The sequence below is a fragment of the Sus scrofa genome, chromosome 5 (assembly GCF_054392235.1).
Source record: "Sus scrofa isolate SSC_HxYL_T2T_F1_AM1 chromosome 5, Sscrofa_HxYL_maternal_Yorkshire_Landrace_v2.0, whole genome shotgun sequence".
In the NCBI taxonomy this organism is placed as follows: Eukaryota; Metazoa; Chordata; class Mammalia; order Artiodactyla; family Suidae; genus Sus; species Sus scrofa.
This window is the reverse complement of record NC_139387.1, coordinates 35,211,804-35,224,952: the sequence shown is the minus strand read 5'-3', so window position 1 is coordinate 35,224,952 and position 13,149 is coordinate 35,211,804. Positions and strand designations below refer to the sequence as shown.

General features: G+C 42.7%; 1 protein-coding gene across 1 annotated transcript in view; it reads left to right on the top strand.

Moving 5' to 3' along the window:
* Window positions 1-13,149, top strand: part of GRIP1 (glutamate receptor interacting protein 1) — a 766,103-nt gene that overhangs the window by 195,729 nt on the left and 557,225 nt on the right. The window lies entirely within an intron of this gene.

The window sequence follows — 13,149 nt, the reverse complement described above, 5'->3', positions numbered from 1 at the left end:
GTGGGAGATAAATCTCTCCTCATTGGTTCCTGGACACAGCCAGGTCCTCCACTGTCCCAGCCTCCTAGAAGCATATGCTGATGGCTTTGTGATCACGCAGGTATGAACACATTGCCAAGGCAGATAGCCCTGCCAGGTCCCTGATATACAGTATTTACATTAAGTCCTTGAGCAGTTCTGGACCATTGAGTCATAACTGCAGCATGTTTTTTAGTAAGGTTGTGAGAATCCTTGTATGAGTTTTGAATCACCATGGCCTTATCTCAAAAAACAATGGTTGGGACTTTTGCCAGTTGCTTCCAAATGTAGATTTAACTTTTATGGAAAAATATAAAAGCTTTAGCTTGCTTTGAAATCTTTCCATTTTCATTCTATGAAAACAATTTTTAAAAATCCAAGTATACGTGACTTCTAGCACTTCATAACAATCATAAAATTACTACTAGAAAACCAAGAATAATGTTTTAAGTCAACATTAAAATATAGCAACACTTTACTTTTTTACTCATTCTCCCTCCCAAAATCTATATATTCTCTGTGATGTTATTTAAGGTGAAGAAACATGTCAAAAGTCATTAAACAAGCACTGATCATCCTGTAAGATGCAAGATCCAAAGCCATAGTTTTCACTTCCCTCATTGATGCAGTTCTTTCTAGACATAGCCCATCCATCTGTTATTCTGTTATATCCCCTGCCCTCCTGCTAAGATTTATCTTTAGTCACATAATTTATTTTTCCCATCTAAGGATGGTTGACCCATTAACATGTGTAATAAACTCATTTGTATTCCATCTATAATCATCTGAATTATTTGCATGTTAAAATTTTTTCCCTCTGCCTGTTTTTCTAATTTCATATTCCCTGGTGCTCACTCTCGGTACAGAGCAGAGAGTGATGTTTAATTGCAGGTGTATCACTTCTGAACCCTGTGTCATTTTTCTGTCACTTGGACTATCAAACAGATTCTTCAACAGTTGTACATTCAGGATCTATCAGTGTTCTTCTTCATTCTCATCATCAGTGTTTTCTCAGACAATTGGGGTGTTCTCAGCCTAAATGAGCTTTACATTCAATTTTATCTGAAGCTTTTACTCTAATTGTACATTCCACAAAATTTTACTTTGTTCTCAAATCAATTATTACAGAAGTATAAATGCATGGATAAAATATTAGTTTTGAGACAAAACCGGTCTGGATTGGAATCCTTAGTTTGCCACCAAATGGCTATTCTTGTGAGCACATTCAATTTTCTAAAGCTTGGTTCATCCATCTCTGAAATGTATATAATAAAAGCTGCATATGTGAAACACTTGGTACAATGCGTGGCATGTAGTAGGCACTCAGTAAGTGGCAGTTATTATTATTGCTATAATAATATTGTTATAATATATTGTTATTATTATTCCAAGTGCCATCCCAAACTCAGTGATGTGAAATATAACAGGTTAGCACATTATGACAGGATGGCACTTGCCGTCATTCTCCTCCCATGAACGTAGCCTGTGTGTCACACATTTATGCTCTAAACGTTATGCAAATAGTATAAAATTAAACATTGGAAAATTAGCATTATCTAACTTCTATTAAAATTTGGAAGCCAACTAAATATATCTATTCTGACCAGAAGCTAAGGGTATATTTTAGCTTATGGCACTGACCATTTAGCACAGTGTATAAGCATATTTTTATTTTTAAATAAAAAAATATTTTATGGAAATATAGTTGGTTTGCAATGTTGTGTTAATTTCTGCTGTATAGCAGAATGATTCAGTTGTGCATCCGTTTGTATATTCTTTATGTATATTCATTACGGTTTATCCCAGGGTATTGAATATAGTTCCCTGTGCCAAACAGTAGGACCTTATGTTTATCCATGCTGTATAATAGTTGGCATCTATAAGAATATTTTAAAATATTCAACATATTTAATAGATAATGTACAGTATTGGATCACAAGTCTTTAAAATCTATTTAACAGGTCTGTGACACTGTTAAAAGAAAACTCATGTGTGCAGGACCCAGAATGCAGACAAACTATTAGACTTACAAGAGAGGAAGGCTGGCAGGGTAGGAAGAAAGATTTAATGCTAGAGTCTGCTGCTGGTTCTGTTCCCTTGGACAAATCGCACACCTTCTTACACTTTTGCTTTTTTCTAGATCACTTGTTTTCTAGGATTACTTTTTTATTAACATCCCCTTGTGATGATAGAGGACCAGTTTTTTTTTTTTTTTTTCCCAAATATCTTCAAATCTTATTGGACACTATATTCTTCAGGTCACAAGGTGGCTTCATTTATTTAAATGTGGCTTTTGAAGTCTGCAAATAACAACTCTGTTTTTTAGTAGTAAAATATCCTAGCCTCACAAAATTGTTCCTACTAGCAAACTAGGAGCTTGGAAATTGACGTTTGGTCTATGGTTCTCAAAGAAGAGGCTTTAAAATGTTTCCGTTTTGGGGCCTCACCCCTGACCAGTTGAATCAGAATCGCCAGGGGGTGGGACTGAAGCTCTCCACAATCTGTGGTTCTGGATGATTCTGGATGATTCAGATGCACACGGAGGCCAGGCCTATCTTCATCTAAATTTAATTTCCCTTTCATTAAAATAGGATTTTTTTTTTTTTCCCCTGATAGGGGGCCATCTGGGAATGAATATCTTCACACTTTCTTGTTGGTAAAAATCTTCTTTGGTTGAAGAGCAATGCTTTAACTTGAGAGGCATCTCTTTGTTTCTTTTAGTAAATGAGCTTTAAAATTTATAGAGAAACTTTAAAAATCATCATAATCATATGTTACTGCTCAGTTCCTTAAGAGACTTTATCTTAGGCTAGCAATACATAAACCGTAACACACACTTGCAAAACATACGTCTTAGTCTGTTTCGGCTGCTGTAACAAAACTGCCATAGTCTGAGTGGCTTATAAACAACAGAAATTTCTCTCTCGCTGTTCTGGAGGCTTGAGAAGTCCAAGGTCAAGTTGTGGGCAGATCTGATGTTTGGCGAGAGCCCATTTTTTATAGATGGATGTCTTCTCGCTGTGTCCTCACGGGGTGGAAGGGGCAAGGGAGCTCTCTGGGGTCTTTTTTATAACAGTGCTGGACCCATTTATGAGGGCTCTGCCCCCGTGACCTAATCACCTCCCAAAGGCCCAGCTTCTGATACTCTCACCTTTGGAGTTAGGGTTTAAACATAGGTGTTTGGGGGGGCAGGGATACAGACACAGTCTGTAGCAATGCATATAGAATTTTCAAATTAGTAAAAGGCAACTAAATATCAGGAGTAAATATCCTTGACCTCGAGAAAAAAAAAAAAAACAAAAGACCTGGGTGAAGGTGTCTATACGTGATTATTCTGTTGTTAGAAGTGGTAATGGGCTCACAGTAAATGGGCTTCCAGTATTCCAGACAGTATCCCAAGCACTTTAGGATTTCATTCAATCCCCATAACAATCCACAAGGCAGACACCACATTACCCCCATTCTACCCACAAGAACCCCGAGAGACTGTGAGCAGCTTTACATTTGTAAGTATTATGTAAGCACTGTTATTAGTAATTACAATTGGAATTCCAAGCCTTCTTTCTCAAAAGCGTCTGTACCTTCGTAGTCCTTCCAATGTCTCAGTACTGCTACTATTTGAAATGCCAGCCTTTATTAACATGTGTTTTGCTCCTAAGGCAAAGCCAGAAGGCAAAGTCTTCAAAGCAGTTAAATCTCCTAGGCCAATAGAGTTAACACAGCCCGAAAAACAAAGGGTAAGATCAAGTGGTTCATACACCACAGTTTTAATTGCTTTGCTTTCTCAGTTCCCCAACTTGCAAGATGTGAAATTCATTTCATGTCTAAGGAGTGATGCTTGGAGATAGTGAGCCCTGGGAGAAGGAACCCGGGGAAGCTGAGACTTCTCTTAGGGGTGTGATCTTGCAAAGTTCCTGGAACCTGTTGAAAGGCCATGCTGTGCTATCCAGCAGAGAAAGGCGGGTGGTAGGAGCTGTAACTGACAGGAGCAGCAGCATCTGCCAGCGGCCCTCACAGTACTGGTGTCAGGATCAAATAGGTATTTGTTGGAGAGTTGCGTTTGGCTACTTGAGGATACATAGATATGAGTTTTTCTTATTACAGCTACCTTGTCATTATTGTTGCTATTCTTATTCATTTTGCTTATGTTTACTGCCAACCAAGCATCTCTCCAAAGTAGATGGAGGGTAGGATGGAGGAGAACTGGGCACAGGAGCCAAGCTCAGAAGTCCACTCTTGTAAGACCATTGGGAGATTTGAAGCTTGGGAAGATGAAAGTCATTTTAATTGGGAAATCTCTTAGATTTGCTTTCAAAGAAGAGAATTTTGACTGCAGAGGGAGAAGATATGGGGCAAGGTTGTAAATGGCCTTGAGGACATGAACAGAAATTTGAAAGTAAAAACCTCCCAGGATATAGATCATTGTTAATTTATCCATCCAGAATGCATAGTTTTTTTCTCTTAAAACTAGGTATTCTATTCTATTTGTTATGAATATTTTTAGCTTAAAAGCCTCTGTTTTACAAGGTTTAAGGATAATCTTATTTACTTTAAAAGATATTCTGGGAGTTCCCGTCGTGGTGCAGAGGTTAACGAATCTGACTAAGAACCATGAGGTTGGGGGTTCGATCCCTGGCCTTGCTCAGTGGGTTAACGATCCGGTGTTGCTGTGAGCTGTGGAGTAGGTCACAGACGCAGCTTGGATTCCGTGTTGCTGTGGCTCTGGCGTAGGCCAGTGGCTACAGCTCCGGTTCAACCCCTAGCCTGGGAACCTCCATATGCCGAGGGAGCAGCTCAAGAAAAGGCAAAAAAACAAAAAGACAAAAAAAAAAAAAAAAAAAAAAAAAAAGATCTTCTGTATTCAGGCTTATATCTAGTGAGGAAATTAATTCTCAGCTTATTTATTTACTTTTGAGTGAGTATTTTCACTTGAGTTTGAAAGAATCTGTGCTAAAATGTTAGTAATGCACTGTGGTGCTCTTACACAAGCTTATTATTTGATCGGAGGAGACAGCAAACAGACTCTAACCCTTGCAAATGAATGTAATCTTTTTTCCAATATAAGGTTCATTATAATTTGGAAAATTCAGTTTTTAGGCGTTACGAGATCTAAATTGGCGATATGCATGTTCATAGTACCTACTGCAAAGCCCACACTGGAATTCTCTTCCTCAGCCTTTCCCCCTCCAGTTTGCAGGTGCTGATATCATTAAGTTTGATTCTGCTTTTAAGGAAAAGAGAGTCTGGACTTTGGGGGAGTTAGAAACAGCTGGGTTTGTATCCCAGATTTGCCACTTATCAGCCGCGTGACCTTGTACAAGTCCTTTCATTTCTGTGAACCTTGGACTCCTTCATAACATGGGGATTCTGTCACCTTTGTCATGTCCTGAGGATGTTATTGGGGTTGAGTAAAGAGTATATTATGGTACCAGGGTTGGAGAAGGTCTTCAGTACATTTTAACCACACTGCTCCACCCCAGTGCTTTTCCTATAATTTTTCCTGAAATTTCTTACTTAAAAATTTTTTTTTTTTGAGATTGTTGTTGTTGTTGTTGTTGTTGTTGCTATTTCTTGAGCCGCTCCCGCGGCATATGGAAGTTCCCAGGCTAGGGGTCGAATCGGAGCTGTAGCCACCAGCCTACGCCAGAGCCACAGCAACGCAGGATCCGAGCCGCGTCTGCAACCTACACCACAGCTCACGGCAACGCCGGATCCTTAACCCACTGAGCAAGGCCAGGGACCGAACCCGCAACCTCATGGTTCCTAGTCGGAATCGTTAACCACTGCGTCACGACGGGAATTCCAAAAAAATTTTTTTTTTGCTTTTTAGGGCTGCACCCATAGCAAATGGAAGTTCCCAGGCTAGAGGTCAAATTGGAGCTACAGCTGCTGGCCGACGCCACAGCCACAGCAATGCCAGATCCGAGCCGCATCTGCAACCTACACCACAGCTCATGGCAATACCAGATCCTTAACCCACTGAGTGAAGCCAGGGATCGAACCTGCCACCTCGTGGATTCTGGTTGGATTCGTTAACCACTGAGCCATGAAAGGAACTTCCTGAAATTTCCTACTTTAAAATGGAGAGTTTTCTATGGAGGCAGGAGGAACTAAATTTTATTCTATGTTGGATCCTTCCAGTGTTAACTTCGAACACAGTGATGCCATCAGTTTAATTTTCCATAAGGTGGACATAGAATATAACGGAAGATTTTTAATCGAGAGTCACACACCATAACTTTATTTTTTTCGAACTAGAGCACTTCAGTCTCTCCCCATTTCCTTTCAAGATAACAAGGTCAGTTCTAGGTAAATTACTCTTCTTTCACCTAAAGTCTTGGTCTTTCCAAGTTCTCCTTTTCTTTCTGGTGGCATCTGGGTGGCAGAATGGGATGTGGATTATGCAGCCTCCAGACCTTGGAGGAGGGTCTGTGGCTGATTCATCAGTTGCCCTCTGGTTCTCCCTGCCTCCTCTGAGATGTCTCATCCTACTTGGCATTTGGGCACCAGCCCCTGCCCTCCCTGCCTCTGCTGCTGACGCACCTATGACCTAATCTCAGTGCAGTCAGTACCCTGGGGAGGGGGGGGGGAGCGCTTTCTCCACTGACGTCACCATAATATTGATTTTTTTTTTTTCTCATGCTTTTTTCTCTCTGAGATTCAGCCACACCCGTGTGAAATCCTGGCTTTAATCTGCCCACAGCCTTTGCTCCAGATTCTCTTTGTCTTCAAGCCACCTGAATGGGATAGCTCATTGTCCTGCAGTTCACAGCCACCCTTTTGACTTCTCAAGGGCCTGTGGGAGTTCTCCAGCTCTTCTCCAAGCCCTGTTGGGGCCAGCAGGAGGGTGTGCCGGGGAAATGGGTGTGGCTAGTTCCTCCTGTCTAAATCTGCCTGCAGGCATTTCTGCTGTGTTGCAGCCTTCCTAAGTTGGCATTGGCACCACTGAGTTTCTATGGAACAGAGACTATGAGTGTCCCCTGCCTGTGGTTGCCAAGTCTGTCTGAAGAGTTCCTGCAGCCCGTCCTGGGGATTTGATCTTAGTGAGCAAGATCTACCAGGCTCATTGTGTAATTATATTCCCTGTTCTTCAAGTAGTTTTGATATTTAAAGCACATCTTTGGGGTCTAGGGGAAACCTCTTTTCAGTACCCAGTTCTCACCAAGGAAAATCACCATTTTTTATGACCTGTTTCAAAACAAGGCTACTGCAAATCCAGGATGGGCAACGGCTTCTTTTTGTTGCCTGGCCCTGCCGTTTCCTTTAAGCAATGGATGCCGTGGCTTCAAAGTGTAAAGGACTTTGAAGTAATAAGAATTTCCAGGGGAGTTCCCGTCGTGACACAGTGGTTAGTGCATCCGACTAGGAACAATGAGGTTGTGGGTTCGATCCCTGGCCTTGCTCAGTGGGTTAAGGATCCGGCGTTGCCGTGAGCTGTGGTGTAGGTCACAGACGTGGCTCAGATCCCGCACTGCTGTGGCTCTGGCATGGGCCGGTGGCTACAGCTTTGATTAGACCCCTGGCCTGGGAACTCCATGTGCCGCGGGAGTGGCCCTAGGGGAAAGAAAAAAAAAATTTCCAGGGATGATGCCTATTTAGAATGATATTTCAAAATATTATTCTATTACTGTCAAGAGTATTATTTTTATCCTTTTATTTTCTGTTTTACATTTAGTTTCTTTTTGCTTTGCTTTTTGGCCCAAGTCATTGTACATCAGATATTCACTGTGCAGCTTTTTGTATTCAAGCGTGAGCTTTATCTCTGTGAAACTTGTGACTCCTCTTTTTATAATACATTTACAATTTTTGTCTCTGACGCTTTCGTTTCCTATAACTTCTGCATTTCATGATTATTCATTTCCAATTGATGTCAACTCTGGTAATATTTTAAGCTGCATCAACTTTCTTTCCTTTTCCTAGGTATTTTGATTCTTAGTCCTCTAAGATAAATGTATCATCTATCATAAGATGATTCCAGAGGGTAATAGTCTCATTTTCTAGTCTTAGCCTTCTCTACCAATTATAGATCCTCAATGATAGACTTTATATAATTATTAGAGGCTGGAGTGAGGCAATTTTTCAAACAGCTCTCTATTCCCGTGTGGCTGACAAGAGTTCTATCACAGTGGTGGAAGATGCAGATCTCTGCTCTTTGTAGTAAGTAAAAGCGTTAAGTGGTCTCACTTAAATTATTAACAAAACACACCGGTCAAGCATGCAGCCCTTTGCCCTGGTTTCCCCCCATTTCTCTCCTCTTAAAAGCACTATTGTCATGTTGGACAAAAGGCACTCACACATAGTTTGAGTTAAGAACCTAATGCAATTTGTTAGAGAGCTAACATCTGTCTGGTCATTGCAATTTTTCTGCTCATGCATGCAGGCATACTGGAGCAATCAGCTTCTCTGAGTGACGGTAACAGTAGCTGACATCTTTGAGCCATGTGCCAGGCATTCTGCTAACCACTTTGCATGCATTGTCTCATTTAATCGTCACAGTCCAGTGAGAGAGATGCCCATTTTGCAGATGGAAAAACAAAAATTTAGAGAAGTTGACCAAAGTCACATTATCTGGAAGGTGACAGAGCCCAAGCCAGGTCAGCCCTTTTCCTCACCCTGTGATACAATGTTTAAAAGGGGACATCTCTGAGGGTGAAATGGGATACTGCTGCCATTTTTACAGGGATGACAGTAATAAATCAGAGTGTAGATGAAGACATCTGTTTACTCTGACTATAAGCTCTCTCTGAGGGGCGCTTTCCATCATTGAGACCTAAAGGAAGACTTTGGGGTCCTTTCTGAGGTCCTTTCCCCAAGGTTGGAAAGTCCTTAGCTTCTAATCAGATTTAATTTTTACTTAAAGGAGGCATTGTTTCCACGAGTGTGTCTACTGATGGCATGCTATATAAACATGTAAGAACTGTACCCCAGTCCCTCTCTGTTTGTATTAGAGAGATTCAGTTGTGCGTGTACTATGGGCTGTGTGTTTTGATGGGTAGTGGGAAAATGAAGATGAAAAGACATGGTTCATGCCTGCAAGGAATTTATAGTCTAGTGTGGGGACGAAAACCAATGGTTAAACAGAACAGGGTGAACAGAGCTCTGAAGAGAAGCAGAGATGTCCAGATGCCACGGGCCCACAGTTGGGGGAGTCTGTCAGGGGCGGATAAGGGAAGCCCCCGAAAGAGGGTCACATGGTGGGGTTTTCTATGGAGCATAGCTGGGAGGGGCAGAGACCAGAGACACAGGATGGACATCAGGTGGCAGCCTCAGTTATTCCGTGAGAGATGACCGGCTGGGGCCATGAGGATGGAGGGGAGAGAAGAGAAATGAACGGAACGGAAGGGGGAGAGTACACAGAAGCATGATGATTTATGGGATGTGCGGGGTGACGGGGTGACAAGACCCGTCCTCCCAGTTTTGGCTTCTCACTTCGCCTGTGTGTTTGTCTCCTCCATTTCTAGTGCCAGAATCCAGGAGGTCTCTAGTTATGTACTGGGCAGAGAATGGCAGAGGAGAGCAAGTATTGAAAGCAGCTCAGATTCCATGTCTGTCAAGTAGAGATGATAATCCTCCCAGTCCACAGGGCTGTTGGGGAGCCACAAGGGGAGCCTAAAGCGTAAAATATAACATAAACAACAATCTGCTATTACAGCTAATGTGAATGGTTACAGTCTTCATTCTGGATGTACCTGAAATAAAATGACGATGATGCTGATGGTGGCGGTGGTCATAGTCGTTAATGGCTGAGTTGGCACTTCATAGGTTCCTGACGCTGTTCTCCAGGCTTGAGATGTGTTGACACATTTCATTTTCACAATAACCTCATTTCACAGAGAAGGAAACTGAGGCACAGAGAAGTTGGCCAGTGATGGAAGGTCACAGCTATTTAGTGGCCTAAAATGGGATTGGGTGCAGGTCCCTGGCTCCTCTTCTTCTTTTTTTTTTTTTTTTTTCCCTCCTATCTTATCTGTGTCAGATCCCAAGTACAATCTAGTCATTAGTTTGCATCCAGTTTTTCTCTGGTGACCAGGGAGATTTCCTGCCTGGGTACTCTGCCCTGGCTGCCAGCTTTCCAGCCGGAGTTCCTGTCCTCACTTAATATTAACCTCGTTTAACTCAAGTGTGCTAACATCTCCCTTGCTGGAAGCCTGGTCCTTTAAGTGATGGTAGACTGCGATTACCGAGGGGTACGGGGAATAGGGCCTGAGGTTTAGGTCTCTGGTGACTGTTTCACGATGAAGATCAATACCTATTCTTTCCATGATCCACCCCCCCATCCCACCCCCTGCTCCCAGAAAAAGGAAATGGGCTCTCTGCTTATGATGGAAGATGGAAGATGAGGAGGGAGGGTTAGGTACAGGAAAGAGAAACTACCTGCTGAGAGGAGGACAAGGAGAAAGTGAAATAGTAGGGACTAAGAAGTAGGAGTTAGATGCTGCCTTTCTGACTGAGTGGATGAATGAATGAAAGAACAAAATTTTAAATGCCTGCTGTGTTCCAGGCAAGCTTAGGCTTTATCCTGTCAATTATCTCAGTTAATCCTGGCAACAGTTCCACCCTTTGTTGAAGGGAATGCAGCCTGACCATTTTCTTATGGCTGTGTTCTTGTAAGCCTTTTATTTCTGACAGCCCACAGCCACACACTGTGATTTCAGATTTTTCTTCTGGCTGGGTCCAAGGGTTCTTGAGTAGACAACTTTGCTGGGAATTTTCAAGCTGCTCAGCTTTCCCCAGCTTTGTGCTTGACTGTTCTCCCCTCCTTTGTAAAAATGTCTGTGGCTTTCATGCCTTAGATCCTTTTAACAAGACCTTCAAAAGCTGTAAAGCACAATGATGCATGTGACGGATGGTGCAAGGAAGGTAGTAAAAAGAAAGTTCCCATCCCTGCTGAGTCCTAGGAAGGAAAGAGTGTGAATAATGGGTTAAGTAGAGCTCTTAAGTTATAAAAGTCACAATTATAGATGCGTGTAATTTTTAGCACAGAGATTTATTAATTTGCATTCAGATCATTAGAGCCAATTAGCAGCTTCAGCTTCTCCCGCGACACTTTAAGTCTTTACCCTTTACTTTCCTTGTGAGCCCCAGATCACACCTTCACAGACGAAGGCTCAAAACGAACCTCTGGTATTAGTATCTAGAAAAAGGGAGTCATGCACTGCAGCCCCCTGCTCCTGTGCAACCATGCCCAGAAGCTTCTTCTTGTTCTTTGTCTCTCTTTTTCTAGCCACTGGGGGCTTTTTCTTTAACTCTATTTACTATTCATCAGAGAGCCCATTGGTAGCAGTATCCATAGGAATTAAGAAAGAAAAGGAGAAGGAGTGAAAACTGCCTTTGGTCCTCCTTTTCCTACCCAAGTGAGGCCCCTGTTATTTTCAGGAAAGGAAAAGGACAGAGGAGCAACAGAAATTCTGTTTGAAAACCTGACTTCTCATGTTGGGCCACAGGTGAGACGCTGGGATTTCCTCATTCACCTCTCCACTTCCTTGGCACCGGCATCTGTAAGAAACCCACATTCAGTGAACCCTGAGAAACATTAACGAAAGTCTCCTTCGTTTTTAAGTGTTCGCCTGTGGAATGGTGCAGGTCAGCTCATCAGTCAACATTCTTTGGGAACTCACCATAACTACTATAAATTGGTTGGCTGCCCATTTCTTCCTGTTGCTTTTGCTCTATTCCAGTTACGTTATAAACTCTCTTTGAGTCGCAAGCCATAGAGTCTGTGTTCCTTATTGCTGCTAGCCATTGCATCTTCATATATAATTTAAAAATGAGTCTAAGAATCTATCACACCCACACTGATTGTCTTTATTCCCGGGTTATTGCTGGATTCTCCCTGGTTCCCATTCCCAAGTGGTTGAGAATGGATGGGGACCTCCCGCCAGTGGTGTTGCTGGACGTGTGCACTGACCGATGAGCTCGGTGTCGAAGGCGCTTTACCTTCACTGTGGCCTCAGCTTTGTCGGGATCCGTGTATCTTGGATCCCTTGTTAATTTCCTGTCGGTTTCGTTAACATGGCTGTTTCTGACCTTCTCCATGCTAAAGCTCTCACCATCCCCAGCTTCCTCTCTCTTAGCAGAGGATCTTACCAGCCACAACTCTAGAAAAAAATGTAAGGTTCTCAGGCTTCGTCTGCGCCCTCCCGTATATCTTCAGGGTGCTCTTAATTAATCCATCCTTCTCTCCTTCCTAAGTTTGCATGGCTGAACGGTCTGTGTGTGCTCTTCACAAGCTGGCCTCTGCTTAATGCTCCGGCTGCAGCTTTTGCAGATACTCACACTCCGTTTTGTCTCCCCCACCACCTTGACCATTTGCATTTCTTCAAGTAAGCCTGGGAGTAAACACCTCCACCCACTGTGAACAGACACCTCCACCTCTGCCGAAAGGGTTTCATTCTTCCTTATCTTGTCTTTTTTTTTTTTTTTTTTTTAGGTCCTCACCTGCAGCAGATGCAGGCTAGGGGTTGAATCAGAGCTGTAGCCACTGGCCTACACCACAGCCACAGCAACATCAGATCCAAGCCTCATCTGTGACCCACCCGACAGCTCATGGCAGCACCAGATCCTTAACCCACTGAGGGAGGCCAGGGGTCGAACCTGAATCCTCATGGATGCTAGACAGATTCGTTTCCACTGAGCCACGACAGGAACTCCCACGCTTCCTTACCTTAATGCGGCTCTGAAGTCTGGGTTCTACATATTCCTCCCACAGGCTCCCAAATCCTCTGTGCATATTACCTTAGCACTAATCACCCCATATTCCAATTGCCTGTAAACTGCCTCATCTAGTCTTTTTTTTCTTCTTCTTCTTCTTCTTCTTCTTATCTAATCTTATACTGCTGCATCTAGAGTAATGCCTGGTACATATGTGTCAAGAATTGTGCATTGAGGAGTTCCTGCAGTGGCACAGTGGTTTAATGATCCAGCTCATCTCTGTGAAGGTGCTGGTTCGATCCCCAGACTGGCTCAGTGGGCTAAGGATCCAGCATTGCTGCAGCTGTGGTGTAGGCTGCAGCTGCCCTTGGATTAGATCCCTGGCCTGTGAACTTCCAAATGCTGTGGGTTCATCTGAAAAAGAAAAAAGAAAGAAAGAAAGAAATATGCATTGAAAGTTGAATAATGAAAAAAAATGAA